The sequence below is a fragment of the Oncorhynchus tshawytscha genome, linkage group LG15 (genome assembly GCF_018296145.1).
Source record: "Oncorhynchus tshawytscha isolate Ot180627B linkage group LG15, Otsh_v2.0, whole genome shotgun sequence".
Classification (NCBI taxonomy): Eukaryota; Metazoa; Chordata; class Actinopteri; order Salmoniformes; family Salmonidae; genus Oncorhynchus; species Oncorhynchus tshawytscha.
In genome coordinates this window covers 951,948-966,753 of record NC_056443.1, presented here as the reverse complement: position 1 = coordinate 966,753, position 14,806 = coordinate 951,948, and the positions used below count along the sequence as shown (strand labels likewise).

The 14,806-nt window shown below is 45.3% G+C and overlaps 1 protein-coding gene across 1 annotated transcript in view; it reads right to left on the bottom strand.

Annotated features, from left to right (window-relative positions):
- The window catches only part of LOC112233927 (proline-rich transmembrane protein 4), a 44,309-nt gene extending 37,155 nt beyond the window's left edge, over nucleotides 1-7,154 (bottom strand). Inside the window, exon 1 of the mRNA XM_024401831.2 lies at nucleotides 6,986-7,154. The gene's annotated coding sequence lies outside the window, so the exon portion shown is untranslated. The remainder of the gene's footprint in view (nucleotides 1-6,985) is intronic.
- Nucleotides 7,155-14,806: the final 7,652 nt, after the last annotated feature.

Sequence of the window (14,806 nt, the reverse complement as noted above, 5' to 3'; positions counted from 1 at the left end):
GTTGAATTAAAACATGGGGGTCCATACTAAAGTCTGGCAGGTCGGATGTTGTTGAATTAAAACATGGGGTTCCATACTAAAGTCTGGCAGGTCGGATGTTGTTGACGTTAAACATGGGGGTCCATACTAAAGTCTGGCAGGTCGGATGTTGTTGATGTAAATCATGTGGGTCCATACTAAAGTCTGGCAGCCCGGATGTTGTTGAATTAAAACAAGGGGGTCCATACTAAAGTCTGGCAGCCCGGATGTTGTTGACGTAAAACAAGGGGTTCCGTACTAATGTCTGGCAGGTCGGATGTTGATGACGTAAAACAAGGGGTTCCATACTAAAGTCTGGCAGGTCGGATGTTGTTGAATTAAAACATGAGGGTCAATACTAAAGTCTGGCAGCCTGGATGTTGTTGATGTAAAACAAGGGGTCCATACTAAAGTCTGGCAGGTCGGATGTTGTTGAATTAAAACAAGGGGTTCCATACTAAAGTCTGGCAGGTCGGATGTTGTTGAATTAAAACATGGGGGTCCATACTAAAGTCTGGCAGCCCGGATGTTGTTGACGTAAAACATGGGGGTCCATACTAAAGTCTGGCAGCCCGGATGTTGTTGACGTAAAACAAGGGGGTCCATACTAAAGTCTGGCAGCCCGGATGTTGTTGAATTAAAACAAGGGGGTCCATACTAAAGTCTGGCAGCCCGGATGTTGTTGACGTAAAACAAGGGGGTCCATACTAAAGTCTGGCAGCCCGGATGTTGTCGACGTAAAACATGGGGGTCCATACTAAAGTCTGGCAGCCCGGATGTTATTGATGTAAAACAAGGGGGTCCATACTAAAGTCTGGCAGCCCGGATGTTGTTGACGTAAAACAAGGGGGACCATAACAAAGTCTGGCAGCCCGGATGTTGTTGACATAAAACAAGGGGGTGAATAAAAAGTCTGGCAGCCCGGATGTTGTAGACGTAAAACAAGGGGGTCCATACTAAAGTCTGGCAGCCCAGATGTTGTTGACGTAAAACATGGGGTCCATACTAAAGTCTGGCAGGTCAGATGTTGTTGACGTAAAACATGGGGGTCCATACTAAAGTCTGGCAGGTCGGATGTTGTTGAATTAGAACATGGGGGTCCATACTAAAGTCTGGCAGCCCGGATGTTGTTGAATTAAAACATGGGGGTCCATACCAAAGTCTGGCAGGTCGGATATGTTGTTGACGTAAAACATGGGGGTCCATACTAAAGTCTGGCAGGTCGGATGTTGTTGAATTAAAACATGGGGGTCCATACCAAAGTCTGGCAGGTCGGATGTTGTTGACGTAAAACATGGGGGTCCATACTAAAGTCTGGCAGGTCGGATGTTGTTGAATTAGAACATGGGGGTCCATACTAAAGTCTGGCAGCCCGGATGTTGTTGACGTAAAACAAGGGGGTTCCGTACTAAAGTCTGGCAGGTCGGATGTTGTTGAATTAAAACATGGGGGTCCATACTAAAGTCTGGCAGCCCGGATGTTGTTGAATTAAAACAAGGGGGTCCATACTAAAGCCTGGCAGCCCGGATGTTGTTGACGTAAAACATGGGGGTCCATACTAAAGTCTGGCAGCCCGGATGTTGTTGAATTAAAACATGGGGGTCCATACCAAAGTCTGGCAGGTCGGATGTTGTTGACGTAAAACATGGGGGTCCATACTAAAGTCTGGCAGGTCGGATGTTGTTGAATTAAAACATGGGGGTCCATACTAAAGTCTGGCAGGTCGGATGTTGTTGACGTAAAACATGGGGGTCCATACTAAAGTCTGGCAGGTCGGATGTTGTTGAATTAGAACATGGGGGTCCATACTAAAGTCTGGCAGCCCGGATGTTGTTGACGTAAAACAAGGGGTTCCGTACTAAAGTCTGGCAGGTCGGATGTTGTTGAATTAAAACATGGGGTCCATACTAAAGTCTGGCAGCCCGGATGTTGTTGAATTAAAACAAGGGGGTCCATACTAAAGCCTGGCAGGTCGGATGTTGTTGATGTAAAACAAGGGGGTCCATACTAAAGCCTGGCAGGTCGGATGTTGTTGAACTAAAACATGGGGGTCAATACTAAAGTCTGGCAGCCTGGATGTTGTTGATGTAAAACAAGGGGGTCCATACTAAAGTCTGGCAGGTTGGATGTTGTTGAATTAAATCATGGGGGTCCATACTAAAGTCTGGCAGGTCGGATGTTGTTGATGTAAAACAAGGGGGTCCATACTAAAGTCTGGCAGGTCGGATGTTGTTGAATTAAAACATGGGGGTCCATACTAAAGTCTGGCAGGTTGGATGTTGTTGAATTAAAACATGGGGGTCCATACTAAAGTCTGGCAGGTCGGATGTTGTTGACGTTAAACATGGGGGTCCATACTAAAGTCTGGCAGGTCGGATGTTGTTGACGTAAATCATGTGGGTCCATACTAAAGTCTGGCAGGTCGGATGTTGTTGACATAAAACATGGGGGTTCATACTAAAGTCTGGCAGCCCGGATGTTGTTGAATTAAAACAAGGGGGTCCATACTAAAGTCTGGCAGCCCGGATGTTGTTGACGTAAAACAAGGGGTTCCGTACTAATGTCTGGCAGGTCGGATGTTGATGACGTAAAACAAGGGGTTCCATACTAAAGTCTGGCAGGTCGGATGTTGTTGAATTAAAACATGAGGGTCAATACTAAAGTCTGGCAGCCTGGATGTTGTTGATGTAAAACAAGGGGGTCCATACTAAAGTCTGGCAGGTCGGATGTTGTTGAATTAAAACATGGGGGCCCATACTAAAGTCTGGCAGGTCGGATGTTGTTGAATTAAAACAAGGGGGTCCATACTAAAGTCTGGCAGGTCGGATGTTGTTGAATTAAAACATGGGGGTCCATACTAAAGTCTGGCAGCCCGGATGTTGTTGACGTAAAACAAGGGGGTCCATACTAAAGTCTGGCAGCCCGGATGTTGTTGAATTAAAACAAGGGGGTCCATACTAAAGTCTGGCAGCCCGGATGTTGTTGACGTAAAACAAGGGGTCCATACTAAAGTCTGGCAGCCCGGATGTTGTCGACGTAAAACATGGGGGTCCATACTAAAGTCTGGCAGCCCGGATGTTATTGATGTAAAACAAGGGGTCCATACTAAAGTCTGGCAGCCCGGATGTTGTTGACGTAAAACAAGGGGGACCATAACAAAGTCTGGCAGCCCGGATGTTGTTGACATAAAACAAGGGGGTGAATAAAAAGTCTGGCAGCCCGGATGTTGTAGACGTAAAACAAGGGGGTCCATACTAAAGTCTGGCAGCCCAGATGTTGTTGACGTAAAACATGGGGTCCATACTAAAGTCTGGCAGGTCGGATGTTGTTGACGTAAAACATGGGGGTCCATACTGAAGTCTGGCAGCCGGATGTTGTTGACGTAAAACAAGGGGGTCCATAACAAAGTCTGGCAGCCCGGATGTTGTTGACGTAAAACAAGGGGGTCCGTAATAAAGTCTGGCAGCCCGGATGTTGTTGACGTAAAACATGGGGGTCCATACTAAAGTCTGGCAGCCCGGATGTTGTTGATGTAAATCATGTGGGTCCATACTAAAGTCTGGCAGGTCGGATGTTGTTGACATAAAACATGGGGGTTCATACTAAAGTCTGGCAGCCCGGATGTTGTTGAATTAAAACAAGGGGTCCATACTAAAGTCTGGCAGCCCGGATGTTGTTGACGTAAAACAAGGGGTTCCGTACTAATGTCTGGCAGGTCGGATGTTGATGACGTAAAACAAGGGGTTCCATACTAAAGTCTGGCAGGTCGGATGTTGTTGAATTAAAACATGAGGGTCCATACTAAAGTCTGGCAGGTCGGATGTTGTTGAATTAAAACATGGGGGTCCATACTAAAGTCTGGCAGCCCGGATGTTGTTGACGTAAAACAATGGGGGTCCATACTAAAGTCTGGCAGCCCGGATGTTGTTGACGTAAAACAAGGGGGTCCATACTAAAGTCTGGCAGCCAGGATGTTGTCGACGTAAAACATGGGGGTGCATAATAAAGTCTGGCAGCCCGGATGTTGTAGACGTAAAACAAGGGGGTCCATAATAAAGTCTGGCAGCCCGGATGTTGTTGACGTAAAACACGGGGGTCCATACTAAAGTCTGGCAGCCCGGATGTTGTTGACGTAAAACATGGGGGACCATACTAAAGTCTGGCAGCCCGGATGTTGTTGACGTAAAACATGGGGGTCCATACTAAAGTCTGGCAGGTCGGATGTTGTTGACGTAAAACATGGGGGTCCATACTGAAGTCTGGTTAGCCGGATGTTGTTGACGTAAAACAAGGGGGTCCATACTAAAGTCTGGCAGCCCGGATGTTGTTGACGTAAAACATGGGGGCCCATACTAAAGTCTGGCAGCCTGGATGTTGTTGATGTAAAACATTGGGGTCAATTCTAAAGTCTGGCAGCCCGGATGTTGTTGACGTAAAACATGGGGGTCCATACTAAAGTCTGGCAGCCCGGATGTTGTTGACGTAAAACATGGGGGCCCATACTAAAGTCTGGCAGCCTGGATGTTGTTGACGTAAAACATGGGGGTCCATACGAAAGTCTGGCGGCCCGGATGTTGTTGAATTAAAACATGGGGTTCCGTACCAAAGTCTGGCAGCCCGGATGTTGTTGACGTAAAACAAGGGGGTCCATACTAAAGTCTGGCAGCCGGATGTTGTTGACGTAAAACATGAGGGTTCAAACTAAAGTCTGGCAGCCCGGATGTTGTTGACGTAAAACATGGGGGTCCATACTAAAGTCTGGCAGCCTGGATGTTGTTGATGTAAAACATTGGTGTCAATTCTAAAGTCTGGCGGCCCGGATGTTGTTGACGTAAAACAAGGGGTCCATACTAAAGTCTGGCAGCCCGGATGTTGTTGACGTAAAACAAGGGGGTCCATACTAAAGTCTGGCAGCCTGGATGTTGTTGACGTAAAACATGGGGGTCCATACTAAAGTCTGGCAGCCCGGATGTTGTTGACGTAAAACATGGGGGTCCATACTAAAGTCTGGCAGCCCGGATGTTGTTGACGTAAAACAAGGGGGTCCATACTAAAGTCTGGCAGCCCGGATGTTGTTGACGTAAAACAAAGGGGTCCATACTAAAGTCTGGCAGCCCGGATGTTGTTGACATAAAACAAGGGGGTCCATACTAAAGTCTGGCATTCCGGATGTTGTTGACGTAAAACAAGGGGGTCCATACTAAAGTCTGGCAGCCCGGATGTTGTTGACGTAAAACAAGGGGGTCCATACTAAAGTCTGGTAGCCCAGATGTTGTTGACGTAAAACAAGGGGGTCCATACTAAAGTCTGGCAGCCCGGATGTTCTTGACTCAGAGTGAGGATCAACAACCATCTAATTTTCCACATCACTGCTTGTCTTTCTGAAACCAAGCTAGCCAATGTTTGGCTGTCCTTTTAGGGAAACACCTGGTGTTGTACGTATGTCATTGAAGCTTGAATGCTAAAGAGTCCAAATTGAGGTTATTTCATTCCAACTTCAAATCCAATCCATGAGTCGGATAAAATGTTAATTGAAAATAATGGTAAACTCTCCTATTTCTACAGGGTCAGTTGAATTGTGTTGAGATGGAGTTGACCCCAGCCTGCAGATGCAGTATGTCAGAGAATGGACTTGACATTGCCGGGCAGTCACGGTCAATAGTCCCCAGTGGTTATTGACTGTGACCACTCCTGTGTCCTGGTTTACCTACTGGTCAGAACAGCAGCCAACCACCAGGCTAGGTGGAGTCACAGTCATGGCAGCTAGAGGAGCCAACACCCAACCATTTCCTATTACATGCAGTGGTACTTCAATCTGATCAGGTGTCGCACTAAAATGAACAACTAAACATCTTGCCATCTGTGGTCTAATCAAATGTAATTAGGTTCATCTCGGATCATGACTGAAATTTGCTCGATTAACATTAGTATCTAAGTAAGAACAGAACCCATTTTATACTCCCCAAAGAGTTATATTACATCGCAGGTATTCACCTAATCTGAATACCGTTCCCCCATGACGTATTCAACCATTCAACCTGCTTGATCATAGATCCTATGTTCATCCAGCCTTTCTCTGGAATCCCATTTCCCCACTGCCCTTACTACTGACAGAGTGAACTATAGCCTACCTGCCTGTGAATACCTAGTTATTAGAACATCCTACCAACGTTAGTTTTAGCCTTTTAGTCAATGAATGTGACGAACCTGCCTATGACAAGCATCACCCACTCAGACACCAGCGTTCCACTGACTAGCTTTGCCATGGTGACGACCGTAGCAAAAGACGTCTTGCTAATCCTGTGATGTGAGGGTCTTAGTGGTCTGCTATGCTGCTTTTACCAGAGTGCTGCTACCGCTGATCCTAATGGTACATATGTGCTTCACACTAACCCACACAGGGGACATATGCACACAGCTACAGTCGCACAAAAACACACACGCAAACACACAAATGCTTGCCACGGCAACCACTGTCACATCTGCTTCAGTTCAAACACCCTACACGCATGCACGCACACACACACACACACACACACACACACTGCTGACCATGGCTGTGCTGCAGAATTAGCCCAGAATGATTCCTTCCCTCCGCTCCTCCTGATGCTAGTCAAACAGCCTCAGCTGCTGCCTCCGTGTGTGTGTGTGTTTATGTATGCCTGGGATTGCTTGTCTACACAGGTGTGTGTGTGTGTCTACCTATAAAGGCTGTAATAGAAGAATGTGTGTCGTGTCATCTGGAGATATTGAGCAGCTGAATCCACACCCTCAAATGTGAGCTTGTAGAAATGGTGTTTTTCTGTAAGAGTGAGTCTACCTATAAAGGCTGTAGAGGAAGAGTGTCATCTCTAACAGCTCTTTACCTTTTTTCTCTATACATGAGGATCATAAACTACACACACACACACACACACACACACACACACACCATTGAAAGTGTTCAGAATAAAAGAGAGACACTCACCCAACCACAAGTGAAAAGGAAGAGGTTGTGAATCCACTAAATCCAGCAGGGAGCTGCAGCAGAGAACCGTCTCCCTGTGTGTGTGAATGTGTGTGAAATTGTGTTCCAGGCACTCACTCTCTCACTCTCTCCCTCCCTCCTATTCTCTCTCTCTTATATTCCCTCTCTCACTCTCCCTCTCGTACTCTTGTTGGCTCCCTCTCCTCTCTGTCAGCCTCTCTTCTCCCTCCCGTCTCTCTTTCTGCCCCTAACCCCCTGCATAAGTAGTCCAGTGTGAAGCTCTGTGACAATGCCTGTGGCCACACCTCACTGAGCAAATTGTTCATTAGGAGAGTCTCTCTACAGTGTGGACACTGGCCACTAGATAGTTAGACGGGCAAGAATGTCTAGTACACTCAATCCCACACACTTACAAGTACACAACAGACACAAATGTATTAGCAAGCTAATGTACATGCACACACACTTTGACAGTGTACTCTATTGAACATAATCAAGCATGCATGCACACACACACACACACACACACGTTATGTTCTTCTATCCTCGTGGGGACCTAAAATGAATTTACATTCAAAATCCTATTTTCCCTAACCCTTACCATAACCTTAACCCTAACCTTGACCTGTAACCCAAACCCTAAACCTAACTCCTAACCTTAATTGTAAACTTAACTTAAACTTAAACTTAACCCATAAGCTTAAAATAGCCTTTGTCCTCATGGAGACATGGGAAATGTCCCCACGAGGGAGAATTTTTTATTTGTTTTACTATCCTTGCAGGGACCTTTGGTCTGCTATCCAGTTGCAAACACACACACACACACACACCACGCTAAACCCTCACATTATGTCATGCCTCCAGGTCTGTGATGTTCACCTGTGACATGATTCAGAAAGGTCCATTTCTCAAACTCTGGCCGCCTTATCTTTGATGCCAGTCTGAGATCTAAGATGTCCAATCAGAAATGTCATTGTGAAGTCCAACATTCCCCAGATGATTGTTCCTGTCCCGTCTGTAGATCCTCAGGAATTGACTAAATATAGAAACAATCAGAGGTTCCCAGCCCAAGGAAACATCATTTCCTGAACAGCCAGGTCTCCTCCATGCTGAATGCCTTCCTGGTTCGGACCCGTTGGACATATTATGGTCTCAATAACGGATTTGACCTTGAGCCACCTTTCTATTCTTACCATTTGACCTTTGTCCATTCCATTCCAGTTATGGTAGCAGCTTAGAGGTCTCCTAAAAAATGGCTATGCTGATTTGTATTGTTGAATAATACCCCTTGAAGTTGAATAGTACGACACATTAATTGCGTTCACTGGTTCAGGCTAATCTGCTGTGCCATACAAAACATTACAGGTAATTGTTCAACATCAACTGTTTCAGCTTTTATTAGCTAGTTCTAGTCGCTACTGTTGAACAGTTTGATTGAACAATCCAGAATGTTAACGTTAGCTAACGTTCCACAGACCTGTGCCTTGTTGAACGCACTACTGATGAACATCAAATGAACTGAGCATTCCAAATGGTACATACAACATGGCCGCCAGTCCACTCACCACTGGATGTCTGTGAGGGCGCGGACATCTTTGATGTAGCTGTCTATTGAGGTATGAGCTCTCGTGTCTAGGTATAACTGTGACCTGTATGCTCTAGTCGGCTGGCCCTCGCTACATATTCGTGGCCAGACCCACTGGCTCCAGGTCATCTATAAGGTTATGCTAGGTAAAGCTCTGCCTTATCTCTGCTCTGTGGTCACGATAACAACACCCACCCGTAGCACGCCCTCCAGCAGGTATATCTCACTGGTCATCCCCAAAGCCAACACCTCCTTTGGCCTCCTTTCCTTCCAGTTCTCTGCTGCCAGTGACTGGAACGAATTGCAAATATCGCTGAAGCTGGAGACTTATATCTCCTTCACTAACTTTAAACATCAGCTATCTAAGCAGCTAACCGATCGCTGCAGCTGTACATAGTCCATCTGTAAATAGCCCATCTATCTACCTCATCCCCATATTGTTTTTAATTTACTTTTCTGCTCTTTTCCACACCTGTATCTCTACTTGCACATCATTATCTGCTCATTTATCACTCCAGTGTTAATCTCCTAAATTGTAATTACTTCGCTACTATGGCCTATTTATTGCCTTACCTCCTCACGTCATTTGCACACACTGTATATAGACTTTCTTTTTTTCTATTGTGCTATTGACTGTACGCTTGTTTATTCCATGTGTAACTCTGTGTTGTTGTTTGTGTCGTCACTGCTTTGCTTTATCTTGGCCAGGTCGCAGTTGTAAATCAGAACTTGTTCTCAACTAGCTGACCTGGTTAAGTAAAGGTGGGAGAAAAAATCAATCCAACCTGGCTACAGCTCCATCTCTTCATTAATTCATATCTACTATTCGTAACAACATCATACGAGTCTGCCTCCCCCAAACTCTCCTTTCTGATAGTGCCGTAATACAAATCCTAAGTAGTACAAGCAGCTTCAAAGGGGCTTGATTTTAAACATCACACCACTGTTATGTAGACCTCCTGTGCAGAGCATGTTAATGGTAACCAGGGGCTCAGCAATGGGCTCCCAGCCCAGCCTCCGGTCCCTGGTGAGGGGAAAATGTAATATTTCCCATGAGGCCGTAGTAGTCTGCGTTGGAAGTTTCAGCTTCTGTCTAGAGCGATCTAGTCAAACAAGCATTGATCTGGCTGTGTGTGTGTGTGTGTGTGTGTGTGTGTGTGTGTGTGTGTGTGTGTGTGTGTTTAAATGCCAGTGTTTAGGCCTACACCATGGCTCTAACAACGATCATAATCCAACCCCAACACACATCTACAGTATGTACAGTATGAAGATGTATTGAACAGTTGACCAAGGCACTGACTTTCTGAAGACAACAACATAACCCATTGACACACAATAACCTTTGCTGAGATATGGAAGTCCCCTTTGGCCTACCAATGTTCATGTGATTGGTATCTGATGGAGTTGTTGTGCGTGTCGGGGTGATTCTACTGCCCGACAATGACTGGCGTCTTTAGGACACGAGGAGGTAGACAGACGTTTCCCCCAGAGAATAGGCAGTGTGTGTGTGTGTGTGTGTGTGTGTGTGTGTGTGTGTGTGTGTGTGTGTGTGTGTGTGTGTGTTCACTCTCTCTCCGACCCGTCCCTAGGCTCCTTGCATCCGGACAGTATAAAACAATGGCAGCCTGTGAGGTTCATAAAGTTGCTTTGTTTGAAGGAAACAATAGAGTGGAACGGTCCATATTAGCTATGCCATCTATAGCTCCACTGCCCCTTCCCTCTGTTCCTTTTATTAGAACACAGGATAACATACGCTTTTGTCATGGATCTATTTCAGTAGTGTTTTGATCCTGTTGAAGTAGGCCTGAAGTCTGTTTTTATGTTATCTGTTGTTGTTGTCTAGGAGGGTAAGGGTTGCGTGTGTGTGCGTGTGTGTGTGCGTGTGTGCTGTGTGTGTGTGTATGTGCTTTACGCCTGCATGTCTCAATATATACGCTGGTATCTGTGGACATTGTAATGGGATTCTATTCAATATTAAAATATCCTGTGAATATTGATGCAGTTCCTTCACACACATGAATACAAACACAGTCAAATGAAAGGAGAGGGTACTTTAAGCTTCTTAAATACAGGTGTGTGTCTTCCCTACAGCAATATGTATGCATACTTTGGAAATAATATAATATTATTTGTAAATTGTGTGTGTGTACTAGTCAACTAAAAAAGGTCACCAGAGGCATATGAAACCAAGTGACTGAGTTGTGGCACCACTACCACAGTCTAATACAACTGTCACAGTGTACATGGAACCTTTCATAAGGACGATCTAAGGGAGGAAAATCCAATATGTGTGTGTAATGTGTGTGTTTGTGTGTACTGTGTGTGTGTGGTCTCTTAAAATGCACAACAGTGTTCCAGCATATGGCGTATGTCTCATGCAAGGGCAAAGTGCATATGTATCAGTGAGATTGATTATGCAAGTAGACACGCGTGTGTGTGCGTGTGAGAGAGATGGGGAGAGAGAGATAGAGATAACATACAGAGAGGAATAGAGAGATGGGGAGAGAGAGATAGAGATAACATACAGAGAGGAATAGAGAGATGGGGAGAGAGAGATAGAGATAACATACAGAGAGGAAGAGAGAGAACATACAGAGAGGAAGAGAGAGATGGGGAGAGAGAGATAGAGATAACATACAGAGAGGAAGAGAGAGAACATACAGAGAGGAAGAGAGAGATGGGGAGAGAGAGATAGAGATAACATACAGAGAGGAAGAGAGAGAACATACAGAGAGGAAGAGAGAGATGGGGAGAGAGAGATAGAGATAACATACAGAGAGGAAGAGAGAGAACATACAGAGAGGAAGAGAGAGATGGGGAGAGAGAGATAGAGATAACATACAGAAGAGAGAGATGGGGGAGAGAGATAGAGGTAACATACAGAGAGGAAGACAGAGATGGGGAGAGAGATAGAGAGAGGAAAAAAGAGATCGTAGAGAAAGAGAGAGATAACATACAGGGAGGAAGAGAGAGAGAGAGAGAGAGAGAGAGAGAGAGAGAGAGAGAGAGAGAGATAACATACAGAGAGGACGAGAGAGATAACATGCAGAGAGGAAGAGCGAGATGGGGAGAGAGAGAACATACAGAGGAAGAGAGAGATGGGGAGAGAGAGAGAACAGTGAGGAAGAGATAGATTGGGAGAGAGAGAGATAACATACAGAGAAGAGATGGGAGAGAGAAATAGAAATAACATACAGAGAAGAAGAGAGAGAGAGAGATCGGAGAGAGAGATAACATACAGGGAGGAAAAGAGAGATAGAGAGATAACATACAGGGAGGAAGAGAGAGAGAGAGATAACATACAGCGAGGAAGAGAGAGATGGGGAGAGAGATAGAGATGACATACAGAGAGGAAGAGAGAGATGGGGAGAGAGATAGAGATAACATACAGAGAGGAAGAGAGAGAGAACATACAGGGAGGAAGAGAGAGAGACAGATAACATACAGAGAGGAAGAGAGAGATGGGGAGAGAGAGAGAACATACAGAGAGATTGGGAGAGAGATAGAGATAACATACAGAGAGGAAGAGAGAGAGAGAGATGGGGAGAGAGATAGAGATAACACAGGGAGGAAGAGAAAGATGGGAGAGAGATATAGATAACATACAGAGAGAAAGAGAGAGATGGGGAGAAAGATAGAGATAACATACAGAGAGGAAGAGAGAGAACATACAGAGAGGAAGAGAGAGATGGGGAGAGAGAGATAGAGATAACATACAGAGAGGAAGACAGAGATGGGGAGAGAGATAGAGAGAGGAAAAAAGAGATCGTAGAGAAAGAGAGAGATAACATACAGGGAGGAAGAGAGAGAGAGAAGAGAGAGAGAGAGAGAGAGAGAGATAACATACAGAGAGGAGAGAGAGATAACATGCAGAGAGGAAGAGCGAGATGGGGAGAGAGAGAACATACAGAGGAAGAGAGAGATGGGGAGAGAGAGAGAACAGTGAGGAAGAGATAGATTGGGAGAGAGAGAGATAACATGCAGAGAGGAAGAGCGAGATGGGGAGAGAGAGAACATACAGAGGAAGAGAGAGATGGGGAGAGAGAGAGAACAGTGAGGAAGAGATAGATTGGGAGAGAGAGAGATAACATACAGAGATGGGAGAGAGAAATAGAAATAACATACAGAGAAGAAGAGAGAGAGAGATCGGAGAGAGAGATAACATACAGGGAGGAAAAGAGAGATAGAGAGATAACATACAGGGAGGAAAGAGAGAGAGAGATAACATACAGCGAGGAAGAGAGAGATGGGGAGAGAGATAGAGATGACATACAGAGAGGAAGAGAGAGATGGGGAGAGAGATAGAGATAACATACAGAGAGGAAGAGAGAGAGAACATACAGGGAGGAAGAGAGAGAGACAGATAACATACAGAGAGGAAGAGAGAGATGGGGAGAGAGAGAGAACATACAGAGAGATTGGGAGAGAGATAGAGATAACATACAGAGAGGAAGAGAGAGAGAGAGATGGGGAGAGAGATAGAGATAACACAGGGAGGAAGAGAAAGATGGGAGAGAGATATAGATAACATACAGAGAGAAAGAGAGAGATGGGGAGAAAGATAGAGATAACATACAGAGAGGAAGAGAGAGAACATACAGAGAGGAAGAGAGAGATGGGGAGAGAGAGATAGAGATAACATACAGAGAGGAAGACAGAGATGGGGAGAGAGATAGAGAGAGGAAAAAAGAGATCGTAGAGAAAGAGAGAGATAACATACAGGGAGGAAGAGAGAGAGAGAGAGAGAGAGAGAGAGAGAGAGAGATAACATACAGAGAGGACGAGAGAGATAACATGCAGAGAGGAAGAGCGAGATGGGGAGAGAGAGAACATACAGAGGAAGAGAGAGATGGGGAGAGAGAGAGAACAGTGAGGAAGAGATAGATTGGGAGAGAGAGAGATAACATGCAGAGAGGAAGAGCGAGATGGGGGAGAGAGAGAACATACAGAGGAAGAGAGAGATGGGGAGAGAGAGAGAACAGTGAGGAAGAGATAGATTGGGAGAGAGAGAGATAACATACAGAGATGGGAGAGAGAAATAGAAATAACATACAGAGAAGAAGAGAGAGAGAGAGATCGGAGAGAGAGATAACATACAGGGAGGAAAAGAGAGATAGAGAGATAACATACAGGGAGGAAAGAGAGAGAGAGATAACATACAGAGGAGAGAGAGATGGGGAGAGAGATAGAGATGACATACAGAGAGGAAGAGAGAGATGGGGAGAGAGATAGAGATAACATACAGAGAGGAAAGAGAGAGAACATACAGGGAGGAAGAGAGAGAGACAGATAACATACAGAGGAAGAGAGAGATGGGGGAGAGAGAGAACATACAGAGAGATTGGGAGAGAGATAGAGATAACATACAGAGAGGAAGAGAGAGAGAGAGATGGGGAGAGAGATAGAGATAACACAGGGAGGAAGAGAAAGATGGGAGAGAGATATAGATAACATACAGAGAGAAAGAGAGAGATGGGGAGAAAGATAGAGATAACATGCAGAGATGGGAGAGAGATATAGAGATAACATACAGGGAGGAAGAGAGAGAGATAACATACAGAGAGGAAGAGAGAGGTGGGGAGAGAGATAGAGATAACATACAGAGAGGAAGAGAGAGAGGGATAACATACAGAGAGGAAGAGAGATGGGGAGAGAGAGATAGAGATAACATACAGAGATGGGAGAGAGAGAGAGAGATAACATACAGAGATGGGAGAGAGAAATAGAAATAACATACAGAGAGGAAGAGAGAGAGAGATAACATACAGAGAAGAAGAGAGAGAGAGAGATCGGAGAGAGAGATAACATACAGGGAGGAAAAGAGAGATAGGGAGATAACATACAGGGAGGAAGAGAGAGATAGAGATAACATACAAGGAGGAAGAGAGAGATGGGGAGAGAGAGAACAGAGAGAGATGGGGAGAGATAGAGATAACATACAGAGAGGAAGAGCGAGAGAGAGAGAGAGAGAGAGATAACATACAGTGAGGAAGAGAGAGATGGGGGGAGAGAGAGAACATACAGAGAGAAAGAGAGAGATTAGGAGAGAGATAGAGATAACATACAGAGAAGGAGAGAGAGAGAGAACATACAAAGGGGGAGAGAGAGAGAGAGAACTTACAGAGAGGAAGAGCGGGATGGGAGAGAGATAACATACAGAGAGGAAGAGAGAGATGGGGAGAGAGATAGAGATAACATACCGAGAGGAAGAGAGAGAGAGAGATAACATACAGGGA